Consider the following 9,948-nt stretch of genomic DNA (forward strand, 5'->3'; position numbering starts at 1 on the left):
TCCCCAGCAATGCAGGAGGAAGAGACTGAACTTTGAGAAACTGTTGGACAAGCTGCAAGTTTAAACTTGAAGTTGATCCAGTTGCACAGCATGTCCATCAAGTACTTATTCTTTGCAAACATCCACTGCAAGTAGAAAAATTAAATATCTGCTCTACGCTATTTGGGAGACCCAAGTGGTGGGTCTTCATCAGCCCTTGGCTGCTGATCAAAGGCGGTTCGGTTTCTCTCTGACTCTTTCTTGCTCGCTTTTTATTGCTCCAGCGAGACAGCTCAGCTCCTGCCAGCATGGCAGTAGTGATTTACTGCTTGCATTGTGGGTAGGGACAGGGCATGAGGTATGTCCCTTATTCCCCCATCTCTTGGTCTTTCATCTCCGCTGACTTGCACTGCACTGTGGACGTGAGCATGCCTTTGCCTGGTGTTCAGCTCAGTGGGACTTGTGGTAAGAGACCTGGTCCCTGGAGGTGGGGGCTGTTGGTCAGCCAGTGATCCCCTTTCGTTTGGGGGTGTGGGGGTGTCTGTGACAACACTGAGCATCTCTGACACACTCAGCGCAAAGCGCTGGCTGCAAAGAACAGCCAGAGACATTTCACCTCCCTGATTAGGAAGAAACAGCCTTTTGAATTTGAGAGTGACTGATATTCATGACCTTTTCTTCTTAGAAGTGAAGAACTGTCTTTAAAACACGCTCTGCCTGCGTCTGGGGATGTGCAGCGAGCTGAGCTGCTCTTGAAAACAGGACTTGAAAGGACTTCACTTCCCGGGGTCTTGGTCTGGGACCAAGAACTTACCCTGCAAAGGGAGGGGAGTTGGGGATTTGCTCAGTCAGGGTCAGAAATAACACGTGAGGGATCATGGGTAGGCAGTTGCACTTTCTATCTTGCTCAGCTGTGCCCAACACCAGGGCACCCCGCACCACAGGCTGGTGATGGCAGGAGGGATGGCTAGCTGGAGGAGACCCACCAGAGCCCAAGTGCAGCTCCTTCCCCAGTGCCAGCCAGGTGACAACAGCGTGTATCTTGTCCCCCCAGCATGCCTTCTGCTGCCATTTTGTGGTGGGAAATATTTCACCCACTGGGAGGGTTTGAGAACTGCTGCCAGCTTATCCCATGAATGGACTGAAACTCCCATAACCGCCACAAGGGTTTGGAAAGTTGAAGTCAAGTTTTGCATTCCCACCAAACTGTTGCAGTCTGCAACCTGTGCCCTGCGTGAGGAGGAACCCGTGTGCTCGGTGCTTCCTTAGCACAGATGAAAAATTAGATGAAGATGTAAGATCTCTGTGAACAAAATTATAAAGACAACATGCACAACGAGCAAGGGGATGGAGATGTTTTAATCACAGCTACAGGGCTCACTCTTAGTTTCTTATATAACGGTACATAAACAAATGTCAGACAGAGTGGGGTCTGATTCTGGTTCCTTGTAGGAAATAGCAATGCCAGGATTGTTGCCTGCAGCCTTATCAAAATTACAGCAAGATAGAATTTTTATCAAATGATTAAGAAAAACCCAAATAAACAAAAAAAAACCAACAAGGAGTCAGAGAAGATGATCATAGTAATCTTATCATTGTAGTGAACCTCTTAAGCTTCAAAATTATGATGCTATAGAAAGGTTATTATTTTCTGTGCAACATCAAAATGTCTGCTCATTGCCACAGCATTATTATAATCATTATCACTAGTAATGCCTAAACCAAGGCAAAGTTTGTTTCCTGTCTACATAGTGGAGGGGAAGTCCTGAGAATTGCAGACCTGCAGCTGAGAGTTAAATCAGGCTGAAGATATTTTTACAGCTTTTGGCTTCTTTTAGCGTACCTCCTTTTGCGCGGATGCTCTTTTCAAGCTGGAGCTCTGCAGCTGTAAGTAGGCACTAGGAAAAATCCAAGGAAACTTTCTCAAATACACGCATTAGCAACTAGTCCTGAGGCTCATCTGAGGCTGTTGTACCTACTTAGGCAGTGTTTGAAGAGCTTTCAGATCATAATGAATTCATGCACCCTATTTCATTTAAATACACAGAGACGCCATTTTTCAGGGCATAATCCTGAGCTATCCCATTTTGTTTTGCACATCAAACAGGAAGGTATTCAGGATCAGTCCGACCCCATTCACACTGCCATTATGAGAGAATAAAAACCCCTACTTTAATGAACTCACGCAGGGGTGACACCTCAGGATGGACTGTTTGGTGCAGTGAGCAGAATCCGAGGGATTAATCCAGAGACTCTGGTGCCCAGCCAGGCTGGGGGGGAGCACAGCAAAGGGGCAGCGCATGGCTGTGCCTGTGAGCCCCCCACCCCAGTCTGTGCCGCTGCTCCCCAAGGCTCCCAGCCCTGTGGCAGGGCAGCGGGCTTGCTGAGCTGCGTCTCTCACTCCATTCATCCATCCACCAACCTTATGCAAACAGAGTGTCCTGGGTTTGGCTGGGATAGAGTTAATTTTCTTCCTAGTAGCTGGTATAGTGCTATGTTTTGGATTCCGTATAAGAAGAACATTGATAACACACTGATGTTTTCAGTTGTTGCTAAGTAGTGTTTAGACTAAGTGAAGGATTTTTCAGCTTCTGATGCCCAGCCAGGAAGAAAGCTGGAGGGGCACAAGGAGTTGGGAGGGGACACAGCCAGGACAGCTGACCCAAAATGGCCAAAGGGGTATTCCATACCAATAGATGTCACAGCTAGTATATAAACTGGGGGGAGTTGGCCTGGCGGGGTTGCTGCTTGGGAACTAACTGAGCATTGGTCGGCGAGTGGTGAGCAATTGCATTGTGCATCACTTGTTTTGTATGTTCCAATTCTTTTATTATTATTATTGTCATTTTAGTATTGTTATTATCATCCTTATTATTTTGTTCCTTTCTGTCCTATTAAACTCTTCTTATCTCAACCCACGAGTTTTGGGGTTTTTTTTCCTGATTCTCTCCCCCATCCCACTGGGTGGGGTGAGTGAGCAAGCGGCTGTGTGGTACTTAGTTGCTGGCTGGAGTTAAACCACAACACAGAGAAAGGAATGACAGACTGCTTAGTACAGATAATATAGATAATATAAGGGCTTCTCACAAGATGGGGGATGAGGGGAGGACTTTTGCAAGCATGGAGGAGGGTGTATGTACTGATAGACACATCAGTTGCTGAGATTCACAGCAAATAAAGGTTCTTACTTCCAACAGGCTTCCCATCTGGCTACTTTTCATTGTAAATAAGACTTTCAGCTCCATCACCTCCTTGTCCCAGTGGTGGACCTTAACATGCCCCCATACTGCTTTTGGGCACATGGTGCTCTGTGGCTTACACGGCAAGAAAAGTGTCCCTGCCTGTGCAGATGAGCCTTACGCGAAGGCAGAAAGTTACACACTTTATACACATTCTGTGCTTACTTAGACCTAGACCTAAGCTTTTTATCTCCCTTCAGTTAATACAAGGACACCTCCACAAGCATGGGGTGGTGCATGCTCCCGGCTTGCGACACAGGGCTCTCTGCAATATAGAACCTGTCTCCCCATGGCAGCCTATAAAGGTGCACAGAGTTTCCTGTAATGCCAATGGCAGGGGCTCGGTTTGGCGCAAGAAGCTCTGACCACTAGTTGTATGACCCCAGAGATCTTCTCTCCTCCCTTTACATCTGAACCTGGCCCAATCCAGACCTCTCCCCAGTAGGGAAAGTCCTAAAAAAAATGAAAGAAACCCAGGGAGAAGAGATACCTGGTCCAGAGGAGTTGCAGGTGGCCATGGTGTATAGCAGAGAGCTGTCTGCAGATGTACAATGAGCCCTGGACTGGCCTAACGCTTCTCCCATCACTGGCAGGGAGTGGTGGGGGTTGATGGTGCCTGGTCCATCCTCAGTACCAGGTGCCAAGCTCCCTGCCTCCAAAACGCTTTTGATGCTCAAAGTGCCCCTCACCAGACCTTAGTGCTGTGACAACTGCAGACACTTCAGACCCACTAACGCCTCTTCACATCTGCTGTGGCTGCTCCAGTATGCCAGCACACCCCAGCCCACGGCCCCCTCCTTTCCAGGACCCTCTCTCCACCGTGCTAGCCCTGCTCCTGCCTCAGCCAGGCTTGCCAGTTGCCAGTCTGGGGTCACAAGCTCTGTTCTGGGGTGCTTCAGAAAAGGGAAAAGGGGGAAAGCCTGCTGCAGGCTGGGCCAGAGGTACCTGAGGAGGTCCAGCAAGCACCTCACTGGCTTTTTGTGGCTCTCTCTGTGCAGCAGCTAGTCCACAATGCGGATAAAGTAGTTGTGGGTGATGGAGAGCTGACAGTACTGCCCTCTTTTGTGCCAGGGGGATCATGGATGGTGAACTGGCTGGAAGACGTGGCTCTAGAGCAGCATCAGCAGGGCCCATACATACTGCTGTCAGCGAGACCGCTTCCGATCACGTACGGCCTGCGGCTGTTTTGCAAGAGTAAGCGCAATGGATGCAGCCTGGCGCATGAATCACAGAATATGCCTTCCCATGTAATTTTATCAGCTGTAAATGATGAGTCACAACCAGGTGTGCCAAGTATCAGGGTCTTTGCAAGCCCACAGACAGCATCCACACCTGGAAGACCCAGGCTTTGGAGCATTTTGAACACAGTCTCTAAGCCACATTGTTCGTAGCTTGGTCTTTTACCCTCAGCAACCTGCTTGAAGAGGTCGTCTCAAGCACAGCGGAACTCTCTCCCTACATGTGCCCTATTGCTCTTCTTTTGAGCTAGCAGCATCCGAGCCTTCCCAATGTCTTTCAACACCCTTTTTCCCATCACCAGGATGAAGCATGGGAAGAAGGGAGTGCTGTTAAGGGAGTGACGTTAAGCAAAACGTGCATATCTCAAACTCAGGCAGACTAAAGTCACTGTGCACTTCAGGCACCACTGTCCATCTCACAGGTGGACGGATCGAGGTGAAGCCTTGCCCGTGCAGTTGAGGCTGACACCTGCCCTGTGATGTGAAGAGGGAACAAAGCCAGGAGATCTCCTGTGGCAGCGGCACTAGGACCTGGCAAAGCAGCAGCAAAACTGGCTCACACAGAGGTCTGCGTGGTGGCAAGCTTGCCCCAGCAATCTGGTTAAAGCCACCTTGGGCACCCCTACACTACAGGGCAGGCATGCCAGGATCCTTCAGCCTCTTTCGAAAGTGTAGTGGCCTCAGCTTGCCCCCAGTCCATGCTCTGGTTGTGTCCTATCTAAAGGAGAAAGTCCTTTCACAACCCCCCGCTCCCCTCCCTGCCACTGCCCCTTGCCTATAATTAAATAATAATGGACTAATGGAATATGGCATGATGGTAAGTGCTTAAAAGATTTATCTTTCTGTCTTCATTTAAGACATTTTAGTATCAGCCAGCAGTTTCCAGCCATCATGGTAATTTATTTAAATGATTTATGTGGAAAAACAAGACATTCCACAATACCTCTAAGACGGCTCCTGGAGTGTGGCTGTTGCTGGCTAACACTGACTCTGGGAGCCGAGGTACTCATTTACACCTTGTACTTCACATCTCTGCAGGGGGGTGATTACCCCTGATAACAACACCCCTTGCCAGGGATTTTAAGCATTTCTGCTTGAACAAATATGAAGCTGCATGGACTAATTTAAAAAGCACAGTGCACAGGAACAACATAGGAAAGAATTATTTCAACACTGCTCAATGCTGCAAAATGAAATGACAAGAAAAGAAACAAACCCCAGAAAGAGATTTCCCCAAAGTAAAACCAAAACATTTTTAGGGACTTCAGAACAGAAACTAGGGGGGATTGGGGGCCTGATTGATCCGTGGGAATAGTCAGACACTAGACACTACCCCATTAAAACTTTCAGAAGCATTGACTGAGAGCAGCTGCAGAAAGTACATTTTTGTTCCATAAAACAGTGGCGAGCCATTCTACAAAAACAAACAGCCAATTTAAAGGATCACCATTGCCTCTAGAACTGCCTGGTTTATCTATTTGCAAAGAAATATTGCCAATTAAACAAGACTGCAGTGTACTAAAGGCTGGCTTATGCCATTTTTGAAGCCTTTCAGTGAGAAGTGCCACCCATTCCTCCCTGGACTCAGAGTGATGCCCCTGCATGCTATGTCAATTTGCAGCCTGGGAGTCCAATCCCCATCACCTCCAGCTTTACTGCAAATGGCTTCCCAACACCAATGACGTGATATATGACTTCCTTGTCTACATGCACAGGACTAAGGGGACTTTGAGACCCATCCTCCTGCCAGTCGTGAGCTGCCCAGCTGGAGTCAAAGCAGTGGCCAGCAATTTCCACCTTGCAGAGATTGGGTGCAGGAGCACAGTGCGGCAGGCTGGCTCGCCTGGACCCGTGCAGGGAGGGAGGATGACCAGACTGAGGGACAGAGGCCAGGGTCAGGATGCTCAGCTCACACCCAGGGCACTAGGGAGCTCTCCCATGCACCTGCAGATAGGCGTGCACGCGAGCATGCTTCCAGTCTAGTTGTGGTGACACCTCAAACACCACGTCAGAGCTTTGCTCAGCTCTCCTCTATGCAGATGTGTTTTCCACCCCCATTTTGTAAAGTCAGTGAGTAAATTAAGACCTTCAGCAGGCGGCTGTGGCTTTGTTAGGGCCTTGAGTGTGTGCCTTTACAGTAGAAAAGGGACAGACAAGAGACACTCCTGCCTGCACGAGGCACTGGGCATCCCCACTGACCCTCTTTCCACAGCATCGGTTGCCTGGCCGCTGGCGCACAAGCCGAGCAACGAGGCAGAAGGCAGCATTCAGCCTTGCTGTGCATTTGCAGTCGGAGGCAGATAGCAGAGCAGGAGGACTAATCGGACATCTTCCAACTATTCAAATGTATTTCCACTTCTTCAGTAGGAGTATTTCCAAGATTAAATAGAAAGTTATTTTCTCCCCGGGGACCACAAGGCCTGTTAAGCACTACAGAGGGCACATCATGTCAAGTAAATCAGCAGATGCAATGTCTCACCGCAAACTGCACCTGAGCAGAGCGTCTCCAGGCCAAGGACAGAGAGCACAGGCCTGAGAGGGGCCTGTCCTTGCTGTCCTGCTCTCCGCTGCTTTAATGGGACTGCCAAAGCTTTATTGCTACAACCTGAGCAAGCCCTGCTGTTGCTGCCTGGGGTGTAATGTGCCCTGAAACTGCTGCAAGCGTTTGCCATGTGTCTCTCCCCATGCCCCACCACCCTCAATCCCATTTCTCCATCTCTGAGAAATTTCAACAGAACTAGCAGCAGCAGCCTTGCTTGATAATTTCTGTTTCCCAAGGCCACTGCTGATGTGAACAAAGTTAAATAGCCTTCCTTCTGGCTGGGGACCCGGTCTCTGAAACACTCGAGGTTCAGGTGTTCTCATTACACTTCATAACATATTCCACCAGTGCAAGCTTTCTCAAAAGCAAAAAGTTTCCATCAGACTCCTTAGCTTTGATTAACCCGTGGTTTTTCATAAACAATAAAAAACCCAACTCAGAAATGGCTATTAATTATTCACTGGAATAGCAACTACAGCTTCAGTTGCCTCATGTCCCAAACCAATGCCCCAATCAGGGGGAAGACGGGGTGGGGGGAACAAAATAGAGCAAAACAAAATGAAACAAACAAACAAAAAAAAAAACCAATTTGTTTCACTCTCTGCTCCACAATTTACTGAACCTACCGGCTCACAATACTGCTTCAGCCCCCTGGGAGCAGAGCTATGTGTTTACCTCTGTTACATCCCAAGGAAGTGACCATACTGTTACCAGTTAAATGAAATCAGTTTTGTCACCAGGGCAAGACGGTGCAGGTCCTTGGCAATTAAAGAAGCCATGTCAAGGTCCATGTCGGTTGCAATCCAGCCTGTATTACTCATATTAGCCCTTGCAAGAAAGGAGAGCTCTGAACAAGCTCTAAATTCCCTTGCAGGGACTCTGGGACTGCAGTCAGGCTGCAGTGCTACTTGAGACAAGTAGGCAAAGGACCATCAAAGCACACAAGACTAAGTACTAATATAAGCAGAGGGACCTGACATTTCAGGACCATTCTCATAATATCTCAGTGCACACCATAGGCATGAATGAGCAAGAAACCCCCACACCCTGTATCTAGTTAAGCTCATGCCCATTAAAGAAGTCAGGATTTGCCTGCAATTTATCAAACTATGGTAATAACAGGCGATACCTGCCACCAGGCATTGATATTTTAATTAATGACCTCTTCTGAATGAGTTATTATCCCTAGTCTAAAAATAGGGAGGATGAGCACTATGAGGTGAAGTGATTTGTACGAATTATCTCAGCTACTATGGAAAGAAACAACAAATGAGAAACACACCATTCGGTTCCCAGGCTCAGTGTGCCCACAAGTCTTTGCTCTCTATTACTGTCCTTTCTTCTAGTATAGGAAAAGGGAAGGTGGTTGAGACAGGAAGACCTACATTCCCTTTTTTCATAAATTCCTTCTAAAAAGAGGGGAGGTTTATCCTGGAAAGCAAACTTTATCCCTGATTAATGCTAAAAAAACAACCAAAAAAATTGCAAGAGTATATATTTGTTTTAAGAAGTAGGATGTTGTTACCGGTGCATGGAGAGGGCTGGGGCAGGGGTGGAGGTGTTTCTTTTTGTGCACAAGGCTCCCATGCTCCCAAGCCATGGAGGAAGCCTCCTAATTCAGTCAGAGGTAGCAGATAAAACTGTACCCGGGCTCCTATGACATGATTGCTGCCGAGACAGCCAGCCAGCCACAGTAGCACCTTTGGTCTCCTCCAGCTTCCTCCTACCCCAAAGATATTATATGGAGACATTTTCATTATATGCTTGAGAAAGACATTTGTGCCAACTTTCAAGTCTTCATATGCATCAGTCATTCCTCTTGAGACAGGAGAGGGCTTTTATTACTGATTTAGGGCTTTGTACTTAAAAGTTTTTATAATCCAGTGCTAGGAATATTAAAAACAGGTATATTTTTAGCACATGGGACCAAAATGTTGAGGTGTATGGTTGAAAGCCAATAATAAAAGAAATCATAGAATGTAAATAAATACTTGCTGGGGAAAAAAAAGGAAAGAAAAAAAAAAAGACCCCCCCCCTACACACCACTGTCTGTACTTTCTTACCTTCCCCAAGGAAATCCACAAATCCACTTAGTGGCCTCTCTTTCTTTCTCTCTGGAGTCTGATTCTCCTGTCATTTACACAGCTGTAAATCCAGACTAATTCCTTTGAAGTTAGAGGAGTTTGAGGAGTTCAAAACACATGCAATAGGAGAAGAATTGTTCTCTATATCAACAGAGACTCCCCAGCTGGACAGATCCTGATCCTGTTGATTTAGTGGGTATTTCCCATTGAGTTTAACAAGAGCAGGAGGAGCCATTTCATTCAGTTAAGTTACCCTTGCAGCCAGATCTTCTACTGACTCCATGGAAGTTATGTTGGTCTCCAGTGCCAGAAGACTGGGCATTTGATTTTGTGCATGCTGGTGTAACTCAGCAATAATCTGAATAAGTAGGTGAAGTGCAAGCTACGTCCATTATTTGCAATGATAAATACCTGCATTATTTGTCATCAAAACACTGATTGCTGTTTTATAGCTTGAATTCGGCAAATCACTAGCAATAAAATATCATTAGGCCTCCAGCTGAAAGTTTGGTAGCTGATAGGCAGTTTGGAATATTAATTGGTGCAATTAAAAAGTAAAGAATACTTTGAGTAGATATCCTAAGGACAACTCTGGCCAGACACCAGAATGAAGTCAATAAATAGGTGTCAAGTGGGTACTAAGCAGAAAAGGCAATGGGCCTTGCTATTAGCAGAATATGTTGATTCAGCTGCAGTAATAAAATGACACTGTCAAAAGGCTGGATAAAAACCTGGAGTTCTGGAAAAGAGTATCTTAGGTATTAGAAGAGATTGTTCATTCCTATAAGTATCATAATCTGTAAAATCTACCATCTTTGCATTATTTTTTTTAAGAAACAAATGCTTTTTTACCTTTTTAAACAAAA

This window comes from Buteo buteo, chromosome 6 (genome assembly GCF_964188355.1).
Source record: "Buteo buteo chromosome 6, bButBut1.hap1.1, whole genome shotgun sequence".
Classification (NCBI taxonomy): domain Eukaryota; kingdom Metazoa; phylum Chordata; class Aves; order Accipitriformes; family Accipitridae; genus Buteo; species Buteo buteo.